The sequence below is a fragment of the Mobula birostris genome, chromosome 23 (assembly GCF_030028105.1).
Source record: "Mobula birostris isolate sMobBir1 chromosome 23, sMobBir1.hap1, whole genome shotgun sequence".
In the NCBI taxonomy this organism is placed as follows: Eukaryota; Metazoa; Chordata; class Chondrichthyes; order Myliobatiformes; family Myliobatidae; genus Mobula; species Mobula birostris.
In genome coordinates this window covers 31,900,646-31,917,627 of record NC_092392.1, presented here as the reverse complement: position 1 = coordinate 31,917,627, position 16,982 = coordinate 31,900,646, and the positions used below count along the sequence as shown (strand labels likewise).

At 43.0% G+C, this 16,982-nt stretch overlaps 1 long non-coding RNA gene across 1 annotated transcript; it reads right to left on the bottom strand.

The window, feature by feature from the left end:
* Positions 1–4,651: 4,651 nt before the first annotated feature.
* Positions 4,652–7,858, bottom strand: LOC140186811 (uncharacterized). The gene is made up of 3 exons (XR_011882947.1): positions 7,813–7,858; positions 6,631–6,708; positions 4,652–4,706 (listed from the first exon to the last, which is right to left on the bottom strand). It is a non-coding gene; the product is annotated as an uncharacterized lncRNA (long non-coding RNA).
* Positions 7,859–16,982: the final 9,124 nt, after the last annotated feature.

Sequence of the window (16,982 nt, the reverse complement as noted above, 5' to 3'; positions counted from 1 at the left end):
TGCATCTACTTATCAGACAATGTTGGTGCTGCTTGTTCCGTAAGGTTGTTATAGTCGTGGGTGGTGGTGAGGATAAGCTCCCACTAGCTATTAAATGCTCCCAGTGGTGTGTGTCTCAAATAACCTCTGACAACCAAGTCCAGCACTTGGGCCTTCACGTGTGGCTTAGCTACAAAGCCTAGTGGAACCGTTTCTGCCAACAGGAGAAGGAGCAAACCTGGGTTACAGGCACCTTAAAGCCAGTCGCTTCAGGCAGGTGGGGCTCGTCAGCCATGGGGCAGTTCACTCAGGAGAAGGAAAACTCTGATCTCAAATCCCTGCTGTTCTGCGGTTATGCCCACTCATGGGGAAGGCTTCTGGAGTAAACTCCGGGGAAAAAAATCCAGAGCTTGAGTCCCTAATGCAGTCCTACTTTGAGCTCGACACTGACTGGCAACTCCTGCAACAGCGCTGGTGCCAAACTGCCTCGGTCTCTGCCATTCTTTTGGATTCAGCAGCTGTCTGGGGAGGAGGAGCCTGCTACACGGGCAACAGCTTGCTCTCCGTATCGTACTGCTCTGTCTGTGTTCTAGCTTGCATAGATAGCTGGGACGCAACATCCATAGTCAACCCCGACAAACAGAGGTCTTTCACTGGTGATACCACTGAATATTATACACAATTTAGTTCTTTGTTTATTTATTTATTTTCTCGCATCCAAGGGAGTAAAAATCTTTATGTTGCATCTCTGTCGCAAAGTACAAGCAATAAAAAGGGCAAGTGTGGGAGTATATTGCCCAAACACTAAGGTTGTATACATAATTGTTTTGTAAACTTGTATTTACAGTCAGATACGCAATCAGATCAATGTGTATTGATAAATCTGATGGCCCAGTGAAAGAAGCTGTCCCGGAGCCTGTTGGTCCTGGCCTTAATGCTATGGTACTGTTTGTCAGATGGTAGCAGATGAAACAGTTTGGAATTGGGGTTACTGGAATCCCTGACCGGGCCCTTTTTATGCGCTTGCTGCTGTAAATGTCCTGAATAGAGGAAAGTTCACATCCACAGATGCGCAGGGCTGTCTGCACCACTCTCTGCAGTGTCCTGCGATTGAGGATAGCACAGGCGATGACACAGCCAGTTAGGATGATCTCACTGGTGCACCTGTAGAAAGTCCTGAGGATTTGGGGATGCATGCCAAACTTCTTCAGCCATCTGAGATAAATGTGATAAGATCCTTTAAGAAGTTTTAAAAATAGACCATAATAAAATGTGCTATTTACTTAGGTGCAAAATATTGCAGATGCTAGATGTTTGAAATAGAACAAAATATTGGAAATCATCATTATAATCAGCAATAATTAAAAAATAAACCCTGTTATGAAATGTTACAGACATATAGTATCAGTTCTTTTTCTCAGCCTGATCTGCAGATTGTTTCCAGAACCTTCTGTTTCACTGTAATGCAGATATGTTGATTTGTGAAGCTTCCTCTTTAAACTTGAAAGATTTAAGTGAAAAGAAAAGTAGTACAAAGTTTTTTGCTCCAGAATTATTATTTTGATCATATGTTTAAGGTTCACACTGCATTTCAACAGTAGGGAGCAGGAAATTTTTTTTTTCACTCCAGGTTACTACAAAAACTTGGTCAAACTGTCTTAAAGATTACTAAAAGTAGGGGTGAGTATCGAGGATGGGTTTCCAACTTTTGGGTGGCATGAGACTAGAAGTACAACTTCCAATTGCCATTCTAAGTATGGTGTGTACAAAGGCCAAGAATTACAGGAGCAGGAAGATTTTGGACCTTTTCTACCCGCCTGGCTTTACTCAACACCTTCTAGCTAGTCTTCCTTCCCATCCCCCCCACACATGCACGCAATCCAGCCTGTCATTCCACTGAGCAAACACCGGAGGGCAGCACTGACACACAGGTCCAGCCCCCAACCCAGCATGGATGCCACGCCACACCGCCTCCAGTGTCTCTTCTCCCTGATTGCTGCAACAGGCAAGCCCGCAGCTTGAGGTCTAGTCCTCACTACAACCGAGGCCACACAGCCCACCCCCTCCCCCCCCCCCCCACCGCCATCTGCCTCACCAATAAACCAGTGAACCGGACTTGTAGTATCTTACATTATCAATGACCAACAGGGTCTTGCGAACACAAGATAAACGTCCAAGACAATCAGACTCTGATACATTTCTGTAGTACGCAGTAACACGGTCTGCACCAAATCCTCCTCCTTCACCAAAGAGCAGCTCACTGATGGGGTTGACCTGCAGTACTTGAAGTTCTTAATGTTCAGTATTGTCTCACTTTTAAAAAACACCTTTGGTTAGTCCTGGAGCGGACACTGCATCCAACAGCATCGCCATTTTAACAGAAGCCGGGTGCTTTTCAATACAATATGGCAGCCACCTTTCATGTTATCAATAACTTACCCATTGGCACCTAACACAATGGGAGTTATTCAGAACCAACCATGCAACTGCCATTGGGAAGGAGGTGTAGGAGCCTTAGGTCCCACACCACCAAATTCAGGAGCAATTATTACCCTTCAACATCAGGCTCTTGAACCAGTGTGGATAACTTCACTCACCTCAACACTGAACTGATGGACTCACTTTCAAGGACTTCACAACTCACGTTCTCAGTTTTGTTTACTTTCTTGTTTGTTTATTTATTTACCTACTTACTTACTTACTTAATATTGTTGTTGCACTTTTATTTTTTTCTCAGCACAAGCTTGTAAAACCTGAGCTACTGGGATAGCCAACCCCACTCATTGCTCAATTGCTAGGAACTTTTGGACAATTCTAGTGGTGTTTGGTTTTGTGGCTTTCTGAACAATTACATAAATATTACTGTGTAGGCCTAATTGTTTCATGCTATTGTGTAGTGAATTTTGGATGATACCAGTTGTAGATCTTACTATCGGGACAATGTATACACTGATCATGTTCCATAGTCTTTTAATTTCCTCTTTTAATTCAGTATATTTCTGGTACTTTTCACTTATTGATCTCTGTATGTTATGTGTGTTTGGAATGGCTATATCTATTAAGCAACCGAGATGCAACACAGAGTGTCATAGGAAGTCATTCCTGCCTGTGACCATCAAACTTTACAACTCCTCCCGTGGAGGGTCAGACACCCTGAGCCAATAGGCTGGTCCTGGACTTATTGCCTGGCATAATTTACATGTTACTATTTAATTATTTATGGTTTTATTACTATTTAATTATTTATGGTGCAACTGTAACGAAAACTAATTTCCCCCGGGATCAATAAGTAGGACTATGACTATGACTATGACTATGTAAGTTGCTTTTACTTCCTTATCCTTCATTATTATATCCAGTGGTTATTATGGACTGTCCTATCCGTAATAATGGATTGATCGTAATATAATTTGTAGGAGTCTGACTCTAAAACTGTACCAAGGTTGTATTCATAGTCACGTCTGGTGTATTTTATGAGTTTGTACTTTAAAGCAAGATTTTGGTGAATGACGTTTGCTACTTGGTCGTGCTTGTGAAAATAATCAGATTAAGTTAAGCTGCTGCAGGATCCTGTAATGTTTTGGATTGTTTCTGGTTTCGCTTAGATTTTGAATTGCTGGTCTTTTATTGTGTGGTTTTGATAATGATCTGCATTAGCTACCTGCTTCTGTATTTCCACAAGGGACCCCTCTATTTCTGGAAAGAGGTCTCCAACTCTGAGCCAGGTGTGTGACGCTTTCTTGTCAACATCTAGTCTGCTCGGATCATGGAGATGTCTTCCATGAAGGGTCATGCTCGTCCATTGGTTAACCTTTTCTTCAATAGTGACAATTTCTTCATTTTTTTCCTGGGTTGTGTTGTGCTTTCCATTAAGTTTAGTGGTGTGTACTTCTTATCAGAATTGCATATGCTCCTGTGAAGTGTTGAATCCTGTTTTTGTTGATGAAAATATATTTTTAGAATTTTTATCTGACTGTCATGTAAATTTTTTATGTTTGCTATTCCTCTTCCTCCTTCTGCCCCAGGTAGTGTTAATCTAAGAGCATTCAAGTGTGCACAATGTTTTCTGAAATTTGTCATTTCTGTACTTATTTTCAAAGGTTCAAAGGTACATTTAATGTCAGCGAAATGAATACAATATACATCCTGAAATGCTTTTTCTTCACAACCATCCACAAAAACAGAGGAGTGCCCCAAAGAATGAACAACAGTTAAATGTTAGAACCCCAAAGTCCCTCCCCAGCTCCCCCCTCCCAAAGTAATAGCAAAGACACAGACTGGCAGTTATTCCAGAGACTTCGCATTTCACCCAGTATTCGACAGACCACAGGTTCTCTCGCTCCCTAATAAGGGAGAAAGAGGTTTCTCCATTTTCCCAGTGAGTGGGGAGACAAAACAAACAACTCGCAGGTTTACAATGTTATAAGTCCATTACGTTGCTTTTTTCGAGCTCTGTGCCTGAAGATCGCAAAGATCCCGGGTCTCCAGGCACACCGCAGATATCCCGACTCCCCCGACAACACGCGGGTCTCCTGTTGTGACACCGACCCTCGATCTGCCCATCTCCAGAGCCCCGAGATCCTGTGCTTCTGAATTCAAGCCGGAATCTTAGGCCGAGCCTTTGGCCTGCCGAACAACGGCCAGTTATGGAACCCCAAAAGCGGGTCCTATTCCCACAAAGAACCCCAGTCAGCGTGTAACTCCAGGTTAGGGTCTTCAAAAGAACCCTGAAAGGGAAAAATAGAGATATTAAAGATGGAAATAGAGCTGTTTCCAAAGATGCAAGCAAAGGCACCATCATTTTCATTGTAAGTTTTCCATTTTGGTTTAAGACCAAGATATTATGCCAAAAGAATACGTTAATATGGGTATAGTGAAGTGTTTACTGCCTTTGTTATATTTTTACTACTGATTTTCTTAAGCCTTGAAGTAAATTCTGCTGAAAGTTTTCCCCTTATCACCCTATCATCTATTTTCTTTACTTGTTGATATCCCAAAAACTTATGTTTCATATCCATCCATCGGTTGTATTGTATCCTGTGGCTCTGTTGTGTATTCTATTAGCTCTATTGCACCTTTCTCTATGTTTAATGTTGTGCATTCATCCAGCCCAAAGTTTATGTTTATATCTTTCAAAAATAGTTCTAATATTTGACTTAGTTGCTTTAGCTTTTCTGATGAAGAAGCACAGCACCCTTGTATAGAAGGTGTGTCAAGGTATAATTTGTTTTGTCGTTTCTGATTTGATACCCAATTTTCGGCCAGTTTAGTAAATTGGAGAGCAGATTTAAAGCTAGACAAAACCATTGTGGGCTTAGAGTTGCCCTGGAAAACGCCTCGGTTTATGTTGATAACAGATGTTGTTCTTTTTTGGTTGTTAATCGAAAGGATGATTATAGTACAGCAATGCTTCATCAGATGTTGTAGGAATTCCACAGGTATTGGGTGTAGTTTATATATATTAAGAACTTCTATTAACTATGAGCATGGGGCAGAGTCAAATCCTACTTGGTAGTCACTATAGCAACATGGAAGATTTCTGCTTTTCTGCTGGGCTTGATTTAGAATTACAGAATCTATTATTCTTTACATCGCCTCATACCCTTACGGCATCCTTTCTGCTCTTCTGTAAGTATATTGTGGTTATTTAATTGAGTGGTGATTAGCTGCGAGATACATGATGTTACAATTTTACATATACTTTGTAAACAAGTAATAGGATGGTATTTTGATGGATCATTTGTAATTTCTCCTTTAGGTAAGAGGAATGTTTTACCTTCTATCAAAAATTCAGATGATTTGTCAGTATTTTTGATATGTATTAATAGGTACAGATGAAGACAAGTAAATTTTTTATACCAATGATTATGAATATTATCGCGGCCAGTACTGTCCAGTTATGGGTATTTTTTATAACTACTTTCAGCATGTTCAGGTATTTGCATTTCTTCAAATGTTTGTGTGTTCCTTTTCTTCATTAATCTAGCTTGCTTCTTGACTGATTGTGTGTCACTCTGTTTGCCTAGATATTATACCAAAAGTTTATTGTCTCTGTATTTGTTGGTTATTCTGTGCTGGGATTGGTGACTTTTTGATGCATCAAAATTAATTTCAATGTCCCGTTAAAACTTTTTAATTGCTCCTGAACTGATCATTTTGCTTTCTTTTTCTGACACATTTCATGTATCTATTTAATCTGGCTTTGTATGCACCAAGCTTTTGCTTTAGTCTATCTATAAATTCTACAGTGCTTTTGTTAGGTTGATCGTAGCTTGTATGGGCCTGGTATTTCCTTAGCTTTTCTCTTAACTGAGTGAAACCCCACTGGTTTCCTTGGCTGCGTAACTCTAGGGAATACACATTCCAGTCCCGCCACACCTGTGATATTGGGACGACTCTCCCACCCCAAACGCTGATTTGTGTGGATGCTGTGTAAATTGCTACCCTGGTGCAACTACGTGCCAGGAAATAACAGACAGCACACTGCATACAATTAAAGGAATTATACTTATGAATCTTAACTTTACTAAAGAGTTAATAAAGAAAAGAAAGAAAAAAAAACAAAAAGGGCCCATTATAATTAAACAGTCAAATGTGCACAAATTGGAGCTCAACTCTTCCAAAAGTCACACATTTTCACCGATCACCCACATTGCTCCATCGAATCACGGTCCCCCACTGGGTCGAATCTTACAACCGGTTCTCTCCAGCATCTTCTCTCTTCATCTCCTGCCGAACAAACAAAAATCAAAACTAACCTTATGTCATAAGGGGGTAGCTGGGGACGGACCCAAGTGCAAGACACAGACACTGAAGTACTAGGGACAGGACTAGGATACAGGGTGAGGGCTAGGACATGGACACGAAAACCGGAAACCTGGAACAGGACAAGACAAAAGAGCTAGGAGCCAGGGCTTGGACTCTGAGCCAGAGACTGGACAAGGACCCCGAACCTGGGTCTTGCCTCTGGCTCAGATCCCAGAACTAGGCAAGGACATGACTTGGCTGGCAGGCAGGAGTCTTCAGGCTTGAGATTTGAGGCGAGGCTTGGGACTTGAGCCGAGGCTTGAGACCAGAGGCTTGAGGCTTGGGGTCTTGAAGCTAGGCTTGGGGTGAGGCTCAGCTAGAGACGAGGTGAGGCTTGGCTAGAGACTCGGGGTCTTGAAGCTCCTGCTGGGCATGGCGCAGTACTCCTGGGCAGGGCGCAGATCTCCACCCGATGGAGTCAAGGGACAGGAAGGAACAGGACCCACCGCAGGGTAACGGCAATCTGCCCTGGCTTACCCAACAGAGGCAAGGGACAGGAAAGGACAGAACCCACCGGAGGGTAACGGCAATCTGGCCTGGCTTACCCAATGAGGCAAGGCACAGGAAGGGACATAGATACAGGGTGGCTCCAAGACAAGACTTCAGGCGAGGCAAGGCGAGAGTTACCGGCAAGACAAGGCAAGGCTTCAGGCAATGCAAGGCGAAGAAACAGAAGGCAGGGGAAGGGATACAAGGAGTAAGGACAAGAACAATCCAGCAGCCACGCCCTGGTCTCTGGAGGTATTTATGCAGCCAGCCCCAACGAGAATCAGCTGCCTCAATTAGTGCTCAACAGAAACAGAAACAGGTAGACAGGAAAACCTGGAGCAAGAGTCGATGGACCAGACCGTGAACCGGAATGTGGACTTCACGGACTGGACCATGACACCTTAGTGTCTCTCACAAAACCTCCCAGTTCCTTCATCCTAATTGGATGACACAACATCCCTTAACTTTATCAATAACCCAAACAGGCTGAAAGCAGAGCAGACTGCTCTTACAGAACTGCTAAAATGAAATACCTACAGCGTAGCAGTGAAAACATGAACCAGGGTGTTACATTTGTGTGCAGGAAGACTTGTGAAGTATATATCTGCACTTCATCTAAAGACAACACAAAAGCTTATCTCCCGCTTTCGACTTTCTTGGGTTGGGTGCTCGTTCTTCTCCCGGGTACAGCCACTTTAATCGAAGCTGATGCATACTAACTCGTATTTACATGAAAGACAGGGGGACCCGGAAATATAGCAAAGCAATTATGCCACAAAAAAAATTCTCCAATTGAGAACCAAATGTATACAAAATAGAAGAAGCTTAGCTTGAGGTTGCATTGTGCACCACCTGCAAATACACTGCATCTCCCACACCAGCTCAAACACCAAAAACAAGAACAGCAGACATGAGAATACCGTTACTTCCATGCCACAACCCCACTTGTCTCGGAAATACCCATTACCCCTTCATCATTGCTAAACCCTAGAACTTCCCACCCAAATTCAGCAGGAGAGCTGCAGGAGTTCCTGAAGCTGCCAACACTTGGTTATCAGTGTACTGAGCTATCAGCAACAAACATATGCCCTTCTGGTGATATCCACATTTCCAAAAAATGAATTTGAAAAAAGCTTCTTTATTCCTCAATAAGATTAATATATAAATGATTAATAATTATGTACATTTCATTCAAATCATAGTACTGCTACACTGGATTCAATTTCCATATCTAATCCATGAGTCCATAACCAATGGACTCACTTTCAAGCACTCTGCATCTCATGTTCTCAATGTTCATTGCTTATTTATTATTATTTCTATTCCTTTCTTTTTGTATTGACACATCTTGTTGTCTTGAGTACATTAATTGTTTGTGCATCCTGTTGTGTGCGGTCTTTCACTGATCCTGTTTGTTTCTTGTTATACCTTCTGTTGTAAATGCTATTTACTTAGTTTATTGTTCGCACAATTTGTTTTTGATCTCTCTGCACATTGGGCGTTTGTTAGTCTTCTTTTTATGTCAGTACCTCCAGTTGAACTCTGTCTTTTTGTGTGCTTCCTCCTGGCTGTCAGTCTGTGGTTTTGTATTGTCATGTGTTCCTGTCCCCATTCCTGCTCTACTCCGGCCCCTGTATTACTGAGCACCCCAACTCTCATCTACTTCTCATTATTACCTGTATTGCTGCCCCCTGTGTCTCACTGTGCTCCACCTATCATCTCTGTTTATTGCTCAGTGTGTTTTCACCTGTTTGTTGCCAGATTGTGTCAGTGAATTTTCCTGAGCCTTTCCAGTATTCTTATCTGTACTCTCTCTATCTGTCTGAATATCGACTTTGCCTGTTAGCCGATTCTGGTTCTTGGATTTCTCTGGATGTTTTGATCTCTGCCTGAATTTTAATGCCGACTTTGTTCACACCTCGGGATTTGTTACTCAGTTAATATCACTGTGTGCACAGTACTGGGTCTGCGACTGCATCCCTGCTCCAGTGCCCTGACAGTACAATCTGGCCAGAATGGATCCAGCGGACCCCAGTCATCTGAGAGCTGTCCTGCAACAACAGGGAGTGATGCTGGGGAGACACCAGACACCAGCTGGACTCCGTGTTCAGGGCAGTGGGGTCGCTTTCTGCCAATGTAGCTGATCCTGTGGCCCAGATTCAGTCACTCCAGCTGTCCCAGAGCACCCATCAACATTCTGTGACTGCATCTTCTGCCCCGCCCTCCGCGTTCTCGCTCACTCCTCCCGTCCAAGAACCCGTCTGCCTCCTCCAGAAAAGTACTCAGGTGAACCTGGTACCTACCACTCTTTTCTTTCCCAATGCACCCTCATTTTTGAATTGCAACCAACAGCATTCTGACTGATCGAACCAAGGTAGCCTACGTTATCACCCAACTGACTGGTCGGGCGAGAGAATGGGGAACAGCCATCTGGGAGGCAGGCTCCCCTTTCTGCAGTAGTTTTTAGTTATTTTCTGAGGAGATGAGAAAAGTGTTTGATTGCTCCAAACATGGAAGAGAGGCTGCCTGTGAAATGCTGCACATGCACCAGGGGCGCAGATCTGTGTCAGGTCACGCCATAGAGTTCTGGACCCTAGCCACCTCCAGTGGCTGGAACTCGGAGGCACAGTACGACACCTTCCTGAACGACCTCTCTGAAGACATCAAAGGTGAACTGGTCACCCAGGACCTTTCTGCCATCTTTGAAGCCCTGGGAGACGTTGCGGATCACTTGACTCGACTTCACGCGCCCCATCACTGAACTGTTACCACAACCTATGGACTCACTTTCCGAATCACGTTTAACATCATTGGCATATGTCGTGAAATTTGTTGTTATGCGGCGGCAGTACAATGCAATACATAATAGTAAAATGTAACCCAGGTTAATTAAACCCAAAGATGTAATGTTAGAAAGCTCCACCTGTGGAGGGATGAAAATGAGGTTTATTGAACTTTTAAAAAAAGAACGAGAAAAAAGCTATGTGAGAATGAGGTGTGGCTGATGCAGTGTGAGTAAGTGAGAGAAACGCAGCAAACTATTAGAAACTAAAGATATAAACTGTTAAAAGTGGAACTACTAGTGAGTATCTCTAGCCTACTTACTTGAAAACCTCAGGGCGAAACCCCTGGAAGAGAGACGATAGCAATAAAAGATCCATTGAAGCTATGGCTATAACAAGCTGCAGCTATAATGAGACAATAGCGGCAGAGACGAGAGTCCAAGGTCTCTACCATGTAACCAGGAATTAGTTCTGTTAAATCACACCAACGGATTGGGCCAAGTTTTTTTTGTGTGGGTGTTGTGAATCGACTTTCCATGGATGATCAACTATTTCATCCAATGAACCATGAAACAAGATGGCGAGCCCCCAAGGTGAAGAACCAACACTGGAACAAATTGTTTCATGACGTAGAAGATTTAATACGGTGGGATTTATATGCTTAATCTTCATTCAAAGGATTGAATTAGATTTTCTGCAGGAACTGATTATTTTTGCAAAGACTTTGATAAGTTGCTGAATGAGATTTACTTTGTTTAAAAGTTGTGACGTTGGAGAATTGTCATGAAAGGAGCTAAGCGCTCTATATATAATATTTGAATTTGTAGACATACTGACTTAAACTGAAACTGAAGTTAACCATAATACTTAAGAATAGGAATTCAATTAGTTTTCCATCTAGGGATAAATAAAAAGGAAAGGTTAGTCTGTAAACCTTTAAATGGGGAATAACATTAGATCTAATTACTTAGAGAAATTGGAGTAACAAAGGTTATTGTAATGACTATCACTGATTCTAACTAAACAGGAATTTGGTTTTTGTTGATATCTGAGATTTGGAACCTAAACAGAATGTTGGAATTTTGAATTGTTCTTACTCATGTAAATATTTTGTATATCTTTTCTTTATAAACAAAACTTACCTCCAGAAGTGTGTGTTTTCTATTCACTGCCTCCTTCCGATATCTAAAGCTTCTGATGACCTACTAGCACCTAGTGTAATACTATGTAATTTGATTTTTCCTCATAAAGAATTCAGCAACCAGTCACACAAGGCAAGACAAGCACTACACGGGTGTTACATATATTTATGTTAAAAATTTAAATTAAATAAGTAGTGCAGAAAGAGGAAAAAAGGCATTCAGTTAGATAAGTATTGTACTGTTCAGGGTCTGTTGAGTACTGAATAAATTGATTAGGGCTTTAAAGTTATTGTGCATCCTCTTATTTATCTTACTGCCAGATCCCAAATTCAGCGTATAAACTGTGTTGGGGGGGGGGGTGGTATCCTTCCAATTTGCGCGCCTTTGGGATATGAGAGGTCACAGGGAGAATGCACAAAGCACATGAACAGTTCCAGAGGTCATATTTGACCCAGGTTGTTGGCACTGTGAGTCTGCAGCAAAGCCGCTTTATTGAGATTTATATCCTAAAGCTTGGGCCAGACCCTGCCTTCATTACAACTATCTAACTTTCAATTTAATTACTAGATTTCAAGGAGTGTGATGCACGTATAGTGGTGGGCTGCATTAAACTACCGACCCACATATTCTTGGGAGCTGAGAGAAACTGGAACACCTGGAGGAAGCCCACATGGTCACAGGGAAATATACAAACTCCAGACAGACAGTATTGAAGAGCAAGAACAAATGCCGGTCGATGTGAGGCAGCAGTTCCAGCAAATACGACCATATGCCACCTACTAATGCCTTGCATGTGCCTGAAGCCTATGAGAGGGTGAATTATGGAAGCAGTAGTTGGGATAGTGGGTGGAGATGTTGATCAGCCTTACCACTTAGAAAAAGTAACTGTTTTTGAGTCTGGTGGTCCTGGTGTGGATGCTACATTGCTTCCTCATTGATGGGAGTGGGACAAACAGTCCATCTGCAGGGTGGATGGGATCCTTCATGATATTACTGGACCTTTTCTGGCATCTTTCTGTATATATGTTCTTGATAGTTGGTAGGCTGGTGCCAGTGATGCATTGGGCAGCTTTGACTACCCATTGTAGAGAGCATCCTGTAGGTCACAGTGCAAATTCCGTACCAAGCAGTGTTGATTGGCACCTGATTAGTTCCAACGGTTTAGACAGGCAGAGTTCGTTAGTTGCGTCCAGGACAGATTCCTATCACAGCCGTTGACAGGTCAACCAGGGGGAATGCCATACTAGATCTAGTATTAGGTAATGAACCGGGTCAGGTCACAGATCCTTCAATGGGTGAGCATCTGGGGGACAGTGACCACCACTCCCCGGTCTTTAACATTTTCATGGAAAAGGATAGAATCAGAGAGGACAGGAAAATTTTTAATTGGGGAAGGGCAAATTATGAGGCTATAAGGCTAGAACTTGTGGGTGTGAATTGGGATGATGTTTTTGCAGGGAAATGTACTATGGACATGTGGTCGATGTTTAGGGATCTCTTGCAGGATGTTAGGGATAAATTTGTCCCAGTGAGGAAGATAAAGAATGGTAGGGTGAAGGAAGCATGGGTGACAAGTGAGGTGGAAAACCTAGTCAGGTGGAAAAAGGCAGCATACATGAGGTTTAGGAAGCAAGGATCAGATGGGTCTATTGAGGAATATAGGGTAACAAGAAAGGAGCTTAAGAAAGGGCTGAGGAGAGCAAGAAGGGGGCATGAGAAGGCCTTGGCGAGTAGGGTAAAGGAGAATCCCAAGGCATTCTTCACAATTATGTGAAGAACAAAAGGATGACAGGAGTGAAGGTAGGACCGATTAGAGATAAGGATGGGAAGATGTGCCTGGAGGCTGTGGAAGTGAGCAAGACACTCGATGAATACTTCTCTTCGGTATTCACCAATGAGGAGGAACTTGATGATGGTGAGGACAATATGAGTGAGGTTGATGTTCTGGAGCATGTTGATATTAAGGGAGAGGAGGTGTTGGAGTTGTTAAAATACATTAGGATGGATAAGTCCCCGGGACCTGATGGAATATTCCCCAGGCTGCTCCACCAGGCGAGGGAAGAGATTGCTGAGCCTCTGGATAGGATCTTTATGTCCTCGTTGTCCACGGGAATGGTACCGGAGGATTGGAGGGAGGTGAATGTTGTCCCCTTGTTCAAAAAAGGTAGTAGAGATAGTCCGGGTAATTATAGACCAGTGAGCCTTACGTCTGTGGTGGGAAAGCCGTTGGAAAAGATTCTTAGAGATAGGTTCTATGGGCATTTAGAGAAACATGGTCTGATCAGGGACAGTCAGCATGGCTTTGTGAAGGGCAGATCATGTCTAACAAGCCCGATAGAGTTCTTTGAGAAGGTGACCAGGCATATAGATGAAGGTAGTGCAGTTGATGTGACTTACGTGGATTTTAGTAAAGCATTTGATGAGGTTCCACACGGTAGGCTTATTCAGGAAGTCAGAAGGTATGGGATCCAGGGAAGTTTGGCCAGGTGGATTCAGAATTGGCTTGCCTGCAGAAAGCAAAGGGTCGTGGCGGAGGGAGTGCATTCGGATTGAAGGGTTGTGACTAGTGGTGTCCCACAAGGATCGGTTCTGGGACCTCTATTTTTCCTGATTTTTATTAACAACCTGGATATGGGGATAGAGGGGTGGGTTGGCAAGTTTGCAGACAACACAAGGTTTGGTGGTGCTGTGGATAGTGTTGAGGATTGTCAAAGATTGCAGAGAGACATTGGAAGGATGCAGAAGTGGGCTGAGAAATGGCAAATGGAGTTCAACCCAGAGAAGTGTGAGACGGTACACTTTGGAAGGACAAGCTCCAAGGCAGAGTACAAAGTAAATGGCAGGATACTTGGTAATGTGGAGGAGCAGAGGGATCTGGGGGTACATGTCCACAGATCCCTGAAAGTTGCCTCACAAGTAGATAGGGTAGTTAAGAAAGCATATGAGGTGCTAGCCTTCATAAATCAAGGGATAGAGTTTAAGAGTCGCGAGGTAATGATGCAGCTCTATAAAACTCTGGTTAGGCCGCACTTGGAGTACTGTGTCCAGTTCTGGTCACCTCACTGTAGGAAGGATGTGGAAGCATTGGAAAGGGTACAGAGGAAATTTACCAGGATGCTGCCTGGTTTAGAGAGTATGCATTATGATCAGAGATTAAGGGAGCTAGGGCTTTTCTCTTTGGAGAGAAGGAGGATGAGAGGAGACATGATAGAGGTGTACAAGATATTAAGAGGAATAGATAGAGTGGGTAGCCACCGCCTCTTCCCCACTGCTTAACACAAGAGGACATGGCTTTAACGTAAGGGGCGGGAAGTTCAAGGGGGATATTAGAGGAAGGTTTTTTACTCAGAGAGTGGTTGGTGCGTGGAATGCACTGACTGAGTCAGTGGTGGAGGCAGATACACTAGTGAAATTTAAGAGACTGCTAGACAGGTATATGGAGGAAGTTAAGGTGGGGGGGTTATATGGGATGCAGGGTTTAAGGGTCTGTCCTGTACTGTACTATTCTATGTTCTATGTTCTATGAAGCACGTCACAATGCTCTCTACTGCTTATCTGTAGAATGGCATGACTATGGATGTGCAAAGTGCAGCTCTCTTCAGCCTCCTCAGAAAGTAAAGGCATGTGTGAGGTTTCCTGATTGTGTAGGATGTATTCTGAGACCATGAGAGGTTATGTGAGGTGTGTACCCCCAAGAGTTTGAAACTGCACACAGTTTTCACTGCCGTGCTGCTGCTGTGAAGAGTTCTCCTGAAGTAAATAACCATCTCCTTTGTCTTGTTGACATTGAGGAAAAGATTATTTTCCTGGCACCAAGCCTCGATCTCTCTCACCTCGTCTCCGTAGGTCATTTCATTATTGTTGGTGATGAACCCCGTTGTATCATCGGTGAACTTCACCATGTTACTACTCGGGTATTCGGCTTTGCTGTCATGTTTAAGCAGAGTGTACAGCAGTGGGCTCAACATACAGCCCTGGGGGCTCCCGTGTTGAGGATGATGGACAGGGAGGAGCAGCTGTGCACCCTGGCTATCTGAGATCGTTGGTTAGGATGTCCAACACCCAGTTGCATAGTGACCGAAGAGTAGGAGTTTGTTCACCAAGGTCTGGGGGGCCAACTCTGTTTAAGGGTCGAACTGATATCCAGAAACAGCATTCTGACTTGTTCTCTAGGTGTGCCAAGGCCAGGTGCATGACAGATACTGAGGCATCTGTCATAGAGCAGCTTTGTCGGTAAGCATATTGCTGAAAGTCCTATGTGGCAGGAATGGAGTTTTTGATACGTGCCATTACCAGCCGTTCAAAGCACTTCATGATGCTTGGCATCAATGCCACCAGGCAGTAGTTTTTTAGCTTGAATTCTCTAAAGCACGCCATAATAAATACTCAAAATCTTTCCCTTCATTACACTCTCTGTTTCAATTAATGCCAGAAGTACAAATGTACAACTTGGTAGAAGCAGGAACTGCAACCCCTTATTGACTAGAACAAAATGATCAATTTTTGATTTGACTTTACAGCTGAAGGGAACTCCACACATTCATTATTAATCACACACTGAGCAAGAGCTGTTCTGGAGCAGGCTGATATGATGAAATCCTCAGCATTTGATCTTCTTCTTGGTTCTAACTTATTGAGGCTTTCACGACTCCTAAATTGCACCATCGGGTACATGAAGTCAAGGAGGAATCCCTTTTCACTCTGCCTACAAGGCAGCAACAAGGTAAATCAGGGAGGCACCATGCATCGCTCATGAAAGAACCAAAAGGGCTTTGAAAGTTTCAGTTTATGGGAATAAGTTTGTTATCTTCATCGTTTGCAGTGGGAAGATTGCAAACTGAGGATATTCCTGGGGATTTCGTAAAATAGCTTCCTGTCTTGACTACTCAGGTCTTCCCATCCTCGATGCCTGTAAAAGTTTTAGAACTTCAAGTAACATTAAAAGAAAAACATTTTTAACTAGATGATATGTGTGACAGAGGGTGATGGTGGAAGTAAGTAATACTAATTTAGTTTTGCTATAAGCATTAACAAGGTGTAAGGAGAAGAGTTGGACTTGGTTGTCAGAGTCAATTTGAGATGCATGCCATTGGGAGCATTTAATAGGTAGTGGGACTTCCCCTCAATACAATAACCTTAAGGAACTTTGAATGGGTAAAAAACAAAGAATAAATGGATCCCTTTTCAAACAGAGTGATGTAACTTGCAGAGAACACCAGAGATTGGTTCTTGGAGCTGAACTGTTTACCATTTACGAGCATTAAGAAGTTGGTAGAGGAAACAAAAAGTAACATTTCCAAGTTTGCCAACGGTACAAAAAAGTGCAAGGACGAGTTGTGATGAGGAAATTGTGATTCTGCAACAGGAGATAAACAAAAAAAAATGAAAGATTGGATGAAAAAAAACTGGAAATAGAGTTCAACATGGGGAAGTTTGAAGTTATGCACATTGGAACAAGGAAATAAAATGTGGAAAACTATCTGAATGGGAGAGACTATCACTGAGTAAACTTCAAAGGGGTCAGGTGGTTTTCCTCCAAGAGTACGACAACTTTATCATGGTTTGGAGGCTTGCCTACCTCAATGATCTGGAAAGTTATGTTTGGTGGAGGCAGAGCTTTAGATTTTGGCTTTTGGTAGGGTCACCCTTGCCAAACTGGTGAAAGGGTAGAGGCCAGATAAAGAGTGGTCCAACAGTCCTCCAGCTTCAGGAGTCTAGATCAAGCCTAACAATCCTGTCTTGTTGTTGTTGTTCTGCTCCATGCCTTGTGGCACATCAGGTG